Source organism: Armigeres subalbatus, chromosome 2 (genome assembly GCF_024139115.2).
Source record: "Armigeres subalbatus isolate Guangzhou_Male chromosome 2, GZ_Asu_2, whole genome shotgun sequence".
In the NCBI taxonomy this organism is placed as follows: domain Eukaryota; kingdom Metazoa; phylum Arthropoda; class Insecta; order Diptera; family Culicidae; genus Armigeres; species Armigeres subalbatus.
In genome coordinates, this window is record NC_085140.1 from 78,321,396 (window position 1) to 78,336,044 (window position 14,649).

Here is a 14,649-nt window from a genome sequence, read left to right on the forward strand (position 1 = left end):
TTTAACGCGATTTATCCTTCGCATGAAACAGCTACTAGGGGGTCCACTAATTCCGCTACTAGGGGGTCCACTATTGGGTATTTTAACCTACGTGATTACGTAATGGTTGTGTTTCATTGATTGTTCCACTGAATTTTGTTTTAATGTTTTATGTTTCAATACTTCTTTGTTTCAATGTATCTTACTGTAACAAATGACTAATCACGTAAAGTATTTTAGTACATCCCGTAATTATGAATTTGAGTGGCTTCTGTATTATTTGTTAATTGGATTCAAACAATTGTGGAAAGAAGATTGTTTATCACCAAAAATATATTACCGGGTGAGATCTATTCTTGCACGTGTGCTCATTTTTATTACTTTTGGCTTCTTATTCGAATGAAAGCAACCAATAAAGGGAAGAATCTGCATAAACTCAAATACCGTTTTATTGGTGGCAAAGGTTGCTATGTCTTAATACCAGAGCGAGGTCCCCTACGTTTGATTGTAACGGAGCACTTGCGTTAGTAGTTTTGAATCAAAGTATCATATGTTATGCAAAACATAATATAGATAAGATAAAAAGTAAACAGATAATTATATCTGTTTACTTTTTATGCAGTCAGTGTTTAAGTGACGAAACGACCCACTTTTCTTCATAAAATAGTACTATAAAACATTATAGTACTCGGATTAGTTTCTTTTTTGTTTATTTTACCTGTCATTGAAGTGTTGTAATGTTAAACCTTTGGACTCTTACAAAAGTTGAGAAGGAAAAATAAACAAATTTTTCTTAGTTTCCTTAGTATATCAAATAGAGGTTCTTCTGAATTTCCATTAAAAGTTTTTTTTTTCATTTCTCCGAAAACAATTTTTTTCAGAAATTTCTTTATGAAGTTTTTGATTGTCTTAATTTTCAACAGTTCGAACCCTTTTTAGGTAAATTTCACAATTACACAAAAAAAACAAATCAGATAAATCTCACTGGCCGCAAACCCCTGTCATACTACAACTCCCCAAATCGAAAAACTCATCAGTACAGGAAGAGCAGCGTCAAACTGTGGAGTGAGTGTGCTCCTCCAAACAAAGCACAATTCAAAACACGTTGCCACGGTGTAAGAGGGGAAGCGGTCGGTCCCTTCCACAAGGGGGCTTGGTTTATTGCAGTTTGTAAGGTTAATACGCTGCTGCACCACGATACGCACAACAGGCGCAGTGAACCAAAAGGCAGGCTCGTCTCGTCGCTTCCGTTAGCGCTATCTAACACGCAATTCGTTAATGTGTTTCGTTAGAATTGCGTGTCAGCTTCTTCGGGTCGCCCGGATTGTTCCTTTGTTCACGCCGGTGTGGTGGGGAATTTTCGTAGGTATTTATTGGAATTTCGTCCTTGAAAAAGGGCCCGCTGCCTGCCGCCAGTCAGCCCTTCGATAGAGACACGTGGTACGTATGTAGAAGAATGTGGGGTGCAGGTGTCTTTTTTTTACAATCGAGGCTGCTTTAATCGCAGTAACATTGATTCATTTACTTTGTGGTCGTCGATGTTTAGTCAATAATGAGACACTGAAGAAGGCCTTTCTAGTGAGGTCGAAATACGTGTTGTTTTAAAGTTACAACAAATGGTCGAATTAAATTGGATAGTACTATGTTTTATGAGAAGTGAGAACATTTCAATAAAAGTCTTCGAATGGAAGATAATAATTTTCTATCCAAAATTTGATTGAGATGTTTCTCGCTTGAACGTCGTATGTCCAAAAGAGAGGCTCTCCCTGTTTACTTTCTCTCGATTAGGTGAACATAGGTGCTGAGGTGAACATATTGCAACAAATACAAAACTGGCCTAGATATTAGCAGATCATTTGGACATACGACGTTTTCAAAAATCATGCTAGATATGCTTTCTATCATATCACGAAATTTACCTTAAATGTAGTACCATTTACTTTGTGTCTCGATACTGATAGAATCAAACATGAACCCCAACTTGATCTATGGTTTATTAGTTTAGCACGGGTGGAATCACGTGTCACCCCAAGAGAAATGGGAGAATGTTGAGAACGGGCATTGTGTTCAGAGTGTTAGTGCCCCTCGATTAATGAGTGTTGTTGTTTTGCCATGAGTATGAGGAAGAGTACATCCCAATATGGAGCGAAAACTTCGACAATATTAATGGGTGAAGAATTGGCATCAACATTATTTCAATAACAAACAAAAACACTTTTGGTATTGATTTGCAAAGCTCCTTCCCGAGCGACGACCTCGATAACAAAAGTTGGTATGAACTTGGGGTGTATGATAGGTAAAATATCAAACAGTAAAAGGAAAAATACTTTAGGCATAACGTATCCAGGTATTTTACTGCCAATCGATTATTTGTTACTCGTTTGTTATTGTAATAACAGAGTGTGTCACGCAAGACAAAATAATTTATAATATGGAATTGTGTCTAAAAATATGCTTGTTCCTTTCTATGGTTATGGCGGCGCTCATCAAGTGGAAACCAATTAATGAAAGAATACTCATTGCCAGATTCAGAACACAGGTAAGAAACCTCACGATAATCCAAAGTAATGCGCCGATTGATGTTGCCGAGTTACAGGACACGGAGAATTTCTACAGTGAACTGAATGCCGTCGTGGATAAAGTTCCGAAAGGTGACATGAAGATCTATTAGGTTCTGCAGCGACTGTATCTAACCTCAAACTGATGACTGATTAGTAGTAATTCGCGTTGGGGAAGCCAATCAATCACGAACTCGAACCTTGTCGAAGTCAGTGGAAATTACTCAAAAAAGTTCATTCGACGAGGACCGAATTCATTCGTGACGTCATGCTGCATAACCTAATATGAGCGACTTCAATGCGAAGATCGGATCCGACAACACGAACTATGAGCGTCGTCATGGAACATCATGCTCTTGTAGAAATGAGTGAAAACGGTGAACTGTTTGCAGAATTCTGTGACAATAACGACATGGTGATTGAAGGATCGCTCTTTCCCCATCGACCAGACGTACAGAAAGTCACGTGGGTCTCTCGTGGTGAACAAACTGAAAATCAAATCGACCACATCTGCATTAGGGGGCAGCAGGGACTATGTCCAAGGGCTTGACGATCCCTCCCCAGGCCATCTGTGAGTTGTGGCGCCTGCCTAGGATGTGGTGGGGTTTGACAGTGGGCCCTGTTAAATCTCTATAAAAAGCTGCATGAATCCGCAAGTAGGCTCCACCAAAGCGACCGTGTGCCGCCCAAGCCCAAGTCCTGGTGTTAGGTGGGACGCTGAACAGCCCTGACACGACGGCCCTCCGACGAGACAGGAGGTTTGCGCAGGCCCAATAAGCCGCCTTTAAAAACAACTATTACGAACGACATAGAAGATAATTCGACTCGATACAATCGGCAACGAGCTAGGCGACGAATAAAGGATCACGATTGGAAGCTTGGAACATGGAACTGCAAGTCGCTAGGCTTCGCAGGTTGCGACAGGATAGTCTACGATGAATTACATCCCCGCAACTTCGATGTCGTAGCGCTGCTGGTAATCTGCTGGACAGGACAGAAAGTGTGGAAAAGCGGGGATCGAACAGCTACCTTCTACCAAAGCTGTGGCACCACCAACGAGCTGGGAACCGGCTTCATAGTTTTGGGCAAGATGGGCCAACGCGTGATTGGGTGGCAGCCAATCAACGCAAGGATGTGCAAGCTGAGGATAAAATGCCGTTTCTTCAACTATAGCATCATCAACGTGCACTGCCCACACGAAGGGAGATCCGACGACGAGAAAGAAGCGTTCTATGCGCAGCTGGATTAGACATACGATGGATGCCCACTGCGGGACGTCAAAATCGTCATCGGTGACATGAACGCTCAGGTAGGAAGGGAGGAAATGTATAGACCGGTCATCGGACCGGATAGTCTGCATACCGTATCGAACGACAACGGCCAACGATGCATAAACTTTGCAGCATCCCGCGGAATGGTAGTCCGAAGCACTTTCTTCCCCCGCAAGAATATCCACAAGGCCACATGGAAATCACCTAATCAAGTAACGGAAAACCAAATCGACCACGTTCTAATCGACGGTAAATTCTTCTCCGACATCACGAACGTACGCACTTACCGCAGTGCGAATATTGAATCCGACCACTACCTCATTGCAGTATGTCTGCGCTCAAAACTCTCGACGGTGATCAACACGCGTCGGAGTCGTCCGCCGCGGCTAAACATTGGGCGGCTACAAGACGGTAGACTAGCCCAAGACTACGCGCAGCAGCTGGAAGTGGCAGCATCTCTTGAAGATGGCTGGAGAGATATTCGATCCGCCATTGGAAGCACCGCAATCGCTGCACTAGGCACGGTGGCTCCGGATCAGAGGAACGACTGGTATGATGGCGAATGTGAGCACATAGTTGAGGAGAAGAATGCAGCATGGGCGAGATTGCTGCAACACCGCACGAGGGTGAACGGGGCACGATACAAACGGGCGCGGAACAGACAAAACTCGATTTTTCGGAGGAAAAAGCGCCAGCAGGAAGATCAAGACCGTGAAGAGACAGAGGAACTGTACCGCGCTAATAACGCACGAAAGTTCTATGAGAAGTTGAACCGTTCACGTAAGGGCCACGTGCCACAGCCCGATATGTATAAGGACATAAACGGGAACCTTCTTACAAACGAGCGTGAGGTGATCCAAAGGTGGCGGCAGCACTACGAAGAGCACCTGAATGGCGATATGGCAGACACCGTTGTGGTGTGGTGGCGGTATGGTAATGAACCTAGGAGCACGCGCGCAGGACATGCGACTTCCGGCTCCGAATCTTCAGGAAATCAAGGAGGAGATCGGCCGGCTGAAAAAAAACAAAGGCCCTGGAGTTGACCAACTACCAGGAAAGCTGTATAAACACGGTAATGAGGGACTGGCTAGAGCGCTGCACTGGGTCATTACCAAGGTTTGGGAGGATGAGGTTCTGCCGCAGGAGTGGATGGAAGGTGTCGTGTGTCCCATCTACAAAAAGGGCGATAAGCTGGATTGTAGCAACTACCGCGCAATCACAAGGTACTCTCCCAAATTTTATGCCGCCGACTAACACCAATTGCAAGAGAGTTCGTGGGGCAGTACCAGGCGGGATTTATGGATGAACGCTCTACCACAGACCAGGTGTTCGCCATACGTCAGGTATTGCAGAAATGCCGCGAATACAACGTGCCCACACATCATCTATTTATCGACTTCAAAGCCGCATATGATACAATCGATCGGGACCAGCTATGGCAGCTAATGCACGAAAACGGATTTCCAGATAAACTGATACGGTTGATCAAGGCGACGATGGATCGGGTGATGTGCGTAGTTCGAGTTTCAGGGGCATTCTCGAGTCCCTTCGAAACGCGTAGAGGGTTACGGCAAGGTGATGGTCTTTCGTGTCTGCTATTCAACATCGCTTTGGAGGGAGTAATACGAAGGGCAGGGATTGACACGAGTGGTACGATTTTCACGAAGGCCGTCCAGTTATTTGGTTTCGCCGACGACATTGATATCATGGCACGTAACTTTGAGAGGATGGAGGAAGCCTACATCAGACTGAAAAGCAAAGCTAAACGGAAAAGACTAGTCATCAACACGTCGAAGACGAAGTACATGATAGGAAGAGGCTCAAGAGAGGTCAATGTAAGCCACCCACCACGAGTTTCTATCGGTGGGGACGAAATCGAGGTGGTTGAAGAATTCGTCTACTTGGGCTCACTGGTGACCGCCGATAACGATACCGCAGAGAAGAAAGCAGAGAAATTCGGAGGCGCATAGTGGCTAGAAATCGCACGTACTTTGGACTCCGCAAGACGCTCCGATCGAATAGAGTTCGCCACCGTACCAAACTGACTATCTACAAAACGCTTATAAGACCGGTAGTTCTCTACGGACACGAGACCTGGACGATGCTCTTGGAGGACCAACACGCACTGGGAGTGTTCGACAGGAAAGTGCTGCGTACCATCTATGGTGGAGCGCAGATGGCGGACGGTATGTGGAGGAAGCGAATGAACGACGAGTTGCATCAGCTGTTAAGAGAACCATCCATCGTTCACTCCGCGAAAATTAGAAGACTGCGGTGGGCCGAGCACATAGCCAGAATGTCGGACAGTAATCCGGTGAAAATGGTTCTCGACAACAATCCGACGGAAACAAGAAGGCGAGGTACACAGCGGGCAAGGTGGATCGATCAGGTGGAGGACGATTTGCGGACCCTCCGCAGACTGCGTGGTTGGCGAAGTGCAGCCATGGACCGAGCTGAATGGAGAAGACTTTTATGTGCAGCACAGGCCATTCCGGCCTTAGTCTGATAAATAATAATATTGTCTTAACCCGGGAAAACGCATCCTGATGGATGCTTTACTTCCAAAAGAGAGATAACATTTATCACTGCTTCATACTCGGCTAATGCATGCTTTTTTCGAATGCATTATGTCTTTTAAATATTATTATCGATATTATTATCTAGTAACTAATTTTATGAACACAAACAAAAATTATGCCATATGTCCGTTATGCCAAATGATCGTTATGCCAAATGACCCGCTCCCTTTATGAATGGCCTCTCTTTGAACAACCATCTAGAAGCATCACTTATGCAATATTTAATCACTAATAATAACTATACTACAATATTGCATAATACGATGCAATCTGTATTGCATCACATCATATCAATGAGCATAAACTTTTGTTTCATTTCGTTTCAATATTAATATGTGATATTTTGCTAAATATCAGAGACGAGCCAAACAAAAATTTAGCTAAACCTAAACTTTTTCAAAGTTTTTGTAACTCACCCTTTTTAAATAAACTTCTAATAAAACTGATCCCACATATATTGGTCACTTTGTAACAATAATTAGTCACTCCATTTTGCATGTTAGTCAAATGGAAATGACTCATATTAGTTTGTGACCCATGGTTATGGTCAGTGTATATGGTTATTACTTTAATCATTTCATTAGCGTACTTATTTTTGTTGTTGTTCAAATAACCATTTTGAGAGAGTAATGACGGTATTTGAAAACAGAAAATGAATTTCTAGAGCAAAAAAAATCAAAACCTCAAAAAACAAAATTACGGTATTATCAAATTATTATTTTTCATCCGTTTCAGCTTGATTTCTGCTATGTTATGCTCTATTTAAGTATATCTGGAAAAACAAAAAAATCAACTCTTTCTTTCAATAGCGCAAAACTAACATGAATGCAACCAATTGCGAACAATTCGAATAATTGCACCTTGACCTTGCAATAGTTGTAAATGTGGTGAAATTTTTCATGTAATTTTAAATACTTTATCAAACAAGACAATGCAGTAAAAAGGGATAATGTAAAATGATGCCGAACTTGATTTCATATTTCTGCTTAAAATCAAGCTAGAAATCAGGAAACCTAAAGCTACAAGTCTCTTAAATAAAGACAATAATAAACAAAAAGCGGGCAAGGTGGATCGATCAGGTGGAAGATGACTTGCGGACCCTCCGTAGACTGCGTGGCTGGCGACGTGTTGCCATGGACCGAGCCGAATGGAGAAGACTCTTACATACTGCACAGGCCACTTCGGCCTTAGTCTGAATAAATAAAATAAATAAATAATAAACAAAAATAAAATTGCATCGAAACATGTCGTCAGGCGCGTGGATGAATAAATACCGTCTTGACTTGAATCCTCTCGAGCATGACTCATATTCCAAGTATATGCGTTTTACCGCGTTTAAATTAATATGTTCATCGATTTTTTCGTACGGAGGATCAATATTACAAACGAGTGATTCTCTAAATACACGAATAAAGTTGAAATGGTAATTAAAAGCGAATGTCCGTTATATGAGTCATGTTTGGGATTTGATTCAAAAGGGCAAATGTGTTGTAATATAACGCTTGAACAAATACAAAATTACTATTTAATTGAAAAAATACTTATGAATTAAAAATTTTATAATGTAGAAATTTCTGTGCAATGTGTACCTTGATATTACAATTATTGATTGTGTTTTTAGCTTTATCGTGGTCAGCATTTTTCTCTATATTGATAATTATAATTTTCGAATGTTTTTTTTGCAGTGCTCATACAAAGAATGCCTCTATAACCTCTTCCTATTGAGCATGTTTCTGGCTGTACTGACAAAATCTAAATTTCGAGGGCTCATCAGTTTCAGAACTCATTCCTTGAACAACCATTGAAAAGCGTTATTCAAACAATTTTGAAACAATGAATCATTATATGTACTGCAATCTAGGTACTACAAAATTTCATGAAATTATGAAATCCGTATTGCTTCATACTACACCACTTTACATCATCAATGTGTTGAAACTTTTGTTTCATTACGAGGCATATTGTGAATCATTCTATTATGTAGTTTATCGCTTTGAAAATTCAGTAATTATTTATTTAACATCAGGCGACTATCTTTTCATACACAAATTGTATTGTCGTCTCTCCTTTTTGTAACAGAAATTTTACTCATTATTAACTTAAATTTTAAGGTGCAATAATAACCATAAATCATCACATCAGTCCCAATAAAAAGCGTTCTGCTATCGCATCAGATCACGCTGACTACGTAAGCACCTTTCTTAATCACTCTCAAGATGGGTCACATTTTCACCAATCCTGTATGGGGCTCGTTCATATATCACGTGACTTCTTTATAGTGGATGGTGATACTGAAAAGTAGGTTCGCCAAATGTCCTTTTGGACATTTAAAATTTTGAAATTAATTCCAGCATTTCATCAATGTCATGTTATCGATTCGGTAGAATGTTAGTAGGATTTTATTACCGAAGATGGATCGGTAAGAAAATCCCCATCGAATTTGTCGAAAAAAAAATCAAATGACGCGTTTATATAATGTGTTTATCAACTTTTGAGTGCTTGATGGATCGTGCTTCAATTACCCGAGCAAAGTTTGAAACCAAATTGAAATCGAAATTTGCTGTCATGATGTCAATTATTTGATCTCCAGTTGATCTTGTTATGTATGGGTTAACGGTTAATACAGCAGGGATGAGAGCAGGTTTTTAAACTGTGTTTTGCTGAAAAATATATAAAGCTCTTTTAGTGGAATGTATTCAACCGTCGAGTTAAGTACTCTCCATTTAATTCCACCAATTATTTTCGATACCTTTGCAGATACGTATTTCGACAACAACTGTGTGGTCGTCTTCAGTGTCTCGTACTTGACTCGTCTTGCTTTATAGCCGCGTATCTTACCGCTAAGCTAAAGAGGGCCCCTAGCAATTATATTTATTTTAATTTATTTACTTCTTCTTTCTTCGTTTCTTATATAATGAAAAAGAGTTGAAAATTCCTTCCTGACGATTTAACTCGCGAACGGTTTGACCGATTTGCATGATGTTTTCGTTTTGAGATTCACATGGTTTGCATATACAAAAAGTTGAATTTAACGGAGAAATGTAAAAAATCATTAAAATACCATTTTGGGTCAGCAGGTTGTTGAGAAAAACATAACAAACGCACGGATTGATCTAGTGTGCGGTGCTGCAAATAGTTCAATGTGACATTTGCAATTCCCGGGCAAAGCTGGGTTTCTTTCCCTAGTTTATAATACAATGATATTGAAATGCTAACATCATCGTCCAAACTTGGACTTATGAGCATTTTCATGATAGAATTAGAGGCGAAAGTTAGATTTAATAGTTCTGTTAGGATACGGCAGGCATGAAGATTTTTGGTATAGAATTGGATTTTGAAGCGAGCGGATGGCTATTTTTGTGACGACATAAATCGCACAATATGCCATCTGCCAAGCTTTCGTGTTGAAGAGTATCACCGAAGAAACGGATATTTCTTCACTGGCAGTTTGATTTGCTCATATGCCGTCGCGTGCATAAAGGTTTTCTATCGACGAGTACTGGTTCTAAGTTTATAATGTGACATCAGCATCTAGTCGAGTATTATAATGATGTAATGGTCCGAGTCTCTCAAATATCCTGAGTATTTGCAAGCAGTGTTGAGAAATGTCACAAGAATGTCATGGAATTGCCAGATATTTACAAGTCGGAACCTGTGACGCTTAAAAGATCCTAGAACTAACAGATCATAACGTTATCTAAATAAAAAATGTAAGGCAAGATAGCGGAATTACAGAATTGTCACCGAGTGTCATGACATTAATGTCATTTGACGCTAATTCGGCTGTAATACCGCTGATTTCAGACTTAGAGCAATGACCTGTTAATAAAAGTTATAGGAGTCTTTGTGAGTTTTTTAAAAGATAAAATGAAGAATTGGCAGTGCACTCAGGCGCATACGTCAGTTTGCCAGATTACAATTTGAGAGTCGGTGATCAAAGCTATTTTTCGAAGAGTATGAATGTGATGCTATGTTTAATTTATTCAATTTAGAGAAATGATAATTTAGAGAAATATCAATTTAGAGAAATATCCATAGCTTTCGCGCCCATGGTGCGATCTGGCCATTTTCCAACAGAAATAATCGGACAGAAAGAGTACGATGGGCATGACATGTTGCAAGAATGCTGAACAGCAACCCTGCGTGGATGGTGTTCGCTTCCTATCTGGCAGGTACAAGAAGGCGTGGATTGCAGCGAGCGAGGTGGGGTGATCAGGTATAAACGACTTGGCGAGCGAGAGGCTCAATCGAGGATGGAGAGATGTGGCATCGAACCGTGTATTGTGGTGTCAATTTGTTGATTCAGTGATATCTGTTTAGATGTAAGCTAAATAAACCAGAATCGAATAGGACAGAATTCCTTGTCGAATGCAACTTGTTGCGAGCAAATCGAGTAAGTACCTGAAAAATGAGGGGGATTTTTTTTGCGCACATACACACGCACAGACAAACATCATCTCAGATCGTCGAGCTGAGATGATTGGTATGGGTCTCCGGGCCTTCTATAAAAAGTTTGGTTTTGAAGCGAACATATAGCCTTCACGTATACTTACTATACGAGAAAGGCAAAAACGACTGCTTGACTTCTTCTTAATTGTAGGAACGTGTAGTTGGAACATGAACTAAACATAACGAAGGGATATACTAATAATAATGAACTTCAATGTTATGGACGCAGTATGTTCATTCCAAACACAAAAGAAAGTGCAAGAGGAGCTTACTAAAAATTGTTTGATCCACGTTGTGTATGGACGGACCCTATTTGCATTTTTATGTGCACCGGCGGACGAACGGACGAGCTGTTGTTGATGTCTACCAGCTCGCTCTTGCCTATTTATACAATTACACTGCTTATTTACATACATACATTGTTTCCGTCTATGCACTATGGGCCATGATAAAAAAATCCACAACAAAACCTACTAATGACTAAAATAAAAGCTATTTTACCATTTACCATCTTAGATGTAAATTAAGGAAATATTACAAAAACAATTCGATGTTTGCAAAAATATCCGTAGTAGTACATGTTCCAGGTCGGTTGCCGTAACTGATATTCGACCGAATTTGGTCACAATCAAGTTGCTGTAACCAGATTTGATAGAAATGTAACACTTGGGATTCTTGGTCGACTTTACTCATCCATGATTTTTGGACGGTTTTGACGATTGAGCCAATCAAGCCACCCAACAAACATTGATAACTGATAAAGGGCTTATTCGACAAAACAAGGCTCCTTCAACTAAAAAACTAACTTGTTCAGCTAAAATTGTTTGTTGGCTACTGCCACGAATATTGTTTTCTACCGTAAATATGGTTTCGGTTTGCTGATAGTAAAGAAGTTCAGCTTTCGTAAAATGCAGACGGAAGAGAAATTGGCTTTGATAAAATCTTTGTTCATTCAGTAGCCCATTACGGATTTGAAGGGTGGAAATTAAAAGAGGCAGCTTTTGCGGTTTTCAAGCAAAATATGCTTCTTCCATTACTCGGAGCATGAAAAAAACACTGTATCGAGTGTTCAAAGGGAAATATATTGTGAATCCTATAAAATATGGCAGATTGACAATGGGCTGGTCATCTATTGCGAATATCGAAAGAAATAACTGCGAATGCAACGTTGAACATATAGCCGTAAAAAGGTCCGACATAGACGATAATTACCGAAAAATATTGTGAATAACGCAAACATAAAAAATAACCCAAAAAATACTTTGAAATCGCTTAAACCACAGGAAAAAATATTTTTAGAAATTTTGGATCCGTTTTAAAAAGGTTTTGTATAGAAAAAAGATCCAATATGTATGTTTTCAATTTCAAGGGTTAATTATGATGATGCATTTATTGTTGGGTTATCAATAAACTTTTTATCCGGAATATTTTAGAAAAAAAAAAAATTCCGGAAAATGTTGATGTAATATTTTGTAACACTTATGCCCTTGACTAACTTTATGTGAACAAAAATTCAGAGGTACACGAAACACATTTTTTACAGTGTGCAGTCATATGAAGCGAAAATATTTATTTGGATGATTAGTGTAAAATATTTATTCACAGATTGTCGTGTTCGTGATCACAACTTACGTAACCCAAATTTGGGCAATTTCAGAACCGCTACATCTCCCTTGTAACACTTCAAGTCTGTTGTCCTACCTCCACCTACAGTAGCGGTTCTCATCCTGTTGTACATGTACAAATCAAATCAAATAAAAATAAACTTTTTAAAATTGCAAAATTTTTATTCTTAAACTTTGTATTGTGCATAATATGCATGGATCAGTATATCGAGGCCTCTTGAATCCTACCCATCACAACAAGCATAGTTTATGAAGAGCTGTGGGACAAAAGATCAAAACGACAAAACGCCGAGTGAATAAAATCTAAAATCTAGTGGTTCGAAAGTCTAAGCTACGAGGCGTTTTTTCAAGATGCTCGAAAGCCTCCTTTCAAGAGGCTCGGAAGCCTCCTTTCAAGAGGCTCGGAAGCCTCCTTTCAAGAGGCTCGGAAGCCTCCTTTCAAGAGGCTCGGAAGCCTCCTTTCAAGAGGCTCGGAAGCCTCCTTTCAAGAGGCTCGGAAGCCTCCTTTCAAGAGGCTATCAAGCCTCCTTTCAAGAGGCTCAGAAGCCTCCTTTCAAGAGGCTCAGAAGCCTCCTTTCAAGAGGCTCATAAGCCTCCTTTCAAGAGGCTCAGAAGCCTCCTTTCAAGAGGCTCAGAAGCCTCCTTTCAAGAGGCTCAGAAGCCTCCTTTCAAGATGCACAGAAGCCCCCTTTCAAGAGGCTCAGGCCTCCTTTCAAGAGGCTCAGGCCTCCTTTCAAGAGACTCAGGCCTCCTTTCAAGAGGCTCGAAACCTCCTTTCAAGAGGCTCGGAAGCCTCCTTTTAAGAGGCTCAGAAGCCTCCTTTCAAGAGGCTCAGAAGCCTCCTTTCAAGAGGCTCAGAAGCCTCCTTTCAAGAGGCTCGGAAGCCTCCTTTCAAGAGGCTCGGAAGCCTCCTTTCAAGAGGCTCGGAAGCCTCCTTTCAAGAGGCTCGGAAGCCTCCTTTCAAAACTCCATCTCCTCAAACCTGGTCGTCGTTGTCTAGCTCCCCTTTTTACTTAATCGTTAAATTCTCCGTCATTGCTGCTACCTTCGTGTGCTTGGTGTTTGCATTTGCCGCATTCACCGAAGTAATTTTTGAACCGGCCGTTAGGGGTCGTACACTTATTACGTAAGCAATTTTTCTGGGTTTTTTGAACCCCCATCCCCCCATGTAAGATTTTTTTCATACAAATGAATTTTTATTTATATGGAGTGTAAGATATTGACCGACCCCCCCTCCCCCCATAAGTGCTTACGTAATATGTGTACGGCCCCTTAACATTTAGCCGTTAATATCTAAATTTTTAATAATGACATCATACAACTAAAGTTACCGTTAGGTAACTTAGTATAGAATAGTTCTTTAAAATAAAGCTGTATTTCTGCCGTTAATTTATTTTTTTTTTGACAATTTTCAAAAATAATCGAAATTATTATTTTAAAAGATTTCAAAACCCATTGAATTGAGAAGATTCTTTTATTCCTAGGCAATAATCAAGAAGGAGAAAGAGGGAAAAAATATATGTACGTGATTAATTATTATTGAACGTCTTAGGGGAAAATGTTACAAGGTTAAAATACTTCACTATTCCATTTACTTCCGCTATATTCGATAACAAAACACTGAAGAAGTTGTTAAGTAGAAAACGAAATACGTATCTGTTGATACAAAATGAATATAGCGGAGGTAAATGGAATAGTGAAGTATTTTAACCGTGTATATGTACGTATTTTTTATTTGGTGGATCGTTCTTCAAAAAAGTTAAAGAACTATTTGTTTATGGTATACAAGACATATTTTACAACATGTAAGATCATTCAAACGAAGCTTAGAAATTATTTCTTTTAATGTGTTTAACATCTTCTATCGTCATATTTTGGCTCAGGGCCCATAGTGTACCGCTAGTTCATATAAACAGATGAGCGAATTCGATGCTCTCTTGGACTGAGCAGAAGCGTACGATCCGCTTTTATTAGTAGCTTAGTAGCGCTGCATACCACCACACACTGCAGTGCAGCAACAACAACGCCGTGCTAGACCAGCCGACCATGCTTGCAAAGGCGAAGTGGGCACGGACACACCGACTACCACCAAACAACGCCGTGCCCCGCGGGGATATGCGTGCGTGCTCTTCTATAATGCTTGATAGCGGCCCCGCAGTCGGACTCAGTTCGCCAGAACCCGTTGCCG